We start from the raw sequence: 1178 nt of genomic DNA on the forward strand, positions 1-1178 counted from the left end.
TCTCGATCTTGGAGGGCTGGAATTTGTTTTAGGTGTTTTTCCGCCTACCTCTTTTCCTTTTTTTACTTTCACTGGACGTTTCCTCCCCGACACATTCTGTATTAAGGCTTTCCCAAACTATTGAGTAAACAGGTTCCGCTAGACTCATAAATCCGTATGGGACTCTGCGAGAAAAGCTACGATCACGCCGTTGTTATGAGATTTTTCTCGGCCCAAACATAACGCTGAAAAGGGAGAAGAATTCCTCATAGATGGAAGCAAACTCTAAAAAATTTTTTCCCATGAGATTTAAAGCGGCGCCCAAAACGGAAGCGATAATACACCACACAAGCCGAGGGCACAGTTTTTCCGCAGATCTACTGGCCTAGACCGACAACTGAATAAGCTATTTTTTTTTCCTATACTGTATATGTGTTTGGTGAGGAAAAAAAAAACATTGGAGTTCTTCGACAAAATCTGTAACACTGTTTTGCAAAATCTGTTTTACACCGGCGCACTCTGCACCTTACTGACGTGGTGTCATGCACATGGTATCATAAAGGTGTGAGCACTGGAGGAGAGATACGGCGAAAGTAAAGGATACTGAAATGTTGTAGTCGCCATCAAACTCTTAACAAAGGCTAATTTGGAGCTAATTATGTTCGGGAAGTTTACAGCATCTATGTAGCTGCATTAGGGAACGGTGTGCCCTCGCGAACATTTTTTTACCCCACCTTGAAAGGCAGCGCCAAAAGAACAAATCTTGCTGCAATTGAAAAGGAGGCAGAGAGCAAGCGGGGCAATCTCATGCTCGCTTAGACAAGCCATAACCTTCATCGTCAATTACGCCTTTCGTTAATTAACGCCCACATGAATGACATGTATACCAAACTGTGCTGTCCGCTCGCAAGCTACCGCAATCTGAGGGCCTCGTCAAAGATGTTCATTACCTACACTGGAATCAATAGAAGTTACTGAAGGAAGTCACAACCACGACAGGGACAGGACTGACACAGGCCTAGTAGGGTCACCCAGGGGAGGAAACGTACGTCAAGCCGATATGACGAAATTAAGTCTCTACACCAACAGCTTAATTGCAGGTACCTACAGTTTCTTTTATTTGCCTCTCCTAAATAGCACTTCCTCTGTCGAGTGGCATGAATGGCTAAGAGTTTTACAGCACAAGCGCGCTAATATTT

At 44.0% G+C, this 1178-nt stretch overlaps 1 protein-coding gene across 2 annotated transcripts in view; it reads right to left on the reverse strand.

Moving 5' to 3' along the window:
• Window positions 1–1073: 1073 nt before the first annotated feature.
• Window positions 1074–1178, reverse strand: part of LOC110047789 (eukaryotic translation initiation factor 3 subunit D-like) — a 91770-nt gene continuing 91665 nt past the window's right edge. For both annotated transcript variants that reach the window (XM_020753532.2, XM_089289678.1), the window contains one exon: window positions 1074–1178. This exon is cut by the window's right edge and continues 690 nt beyond it. The gene's annotated coding sequence lies outside the window, so the exon portion shown is untranslated.

The sequence above is a fragment of the Orbicella faveolata genome, unplaced genomic scaffold, assembly GCF_042242905.1.
Source record: "Orbicella faveolata isolate gen_17 unplaced genomic scaffold, um_ofav_v1 contig_2, whole genome shotgun sequence".
NCBI lineage: Eukaryota > Metazoa > Cnidaria > Anthozoa > Scleractinia > Merulinidae > Orbicella > Orbicella faveolata.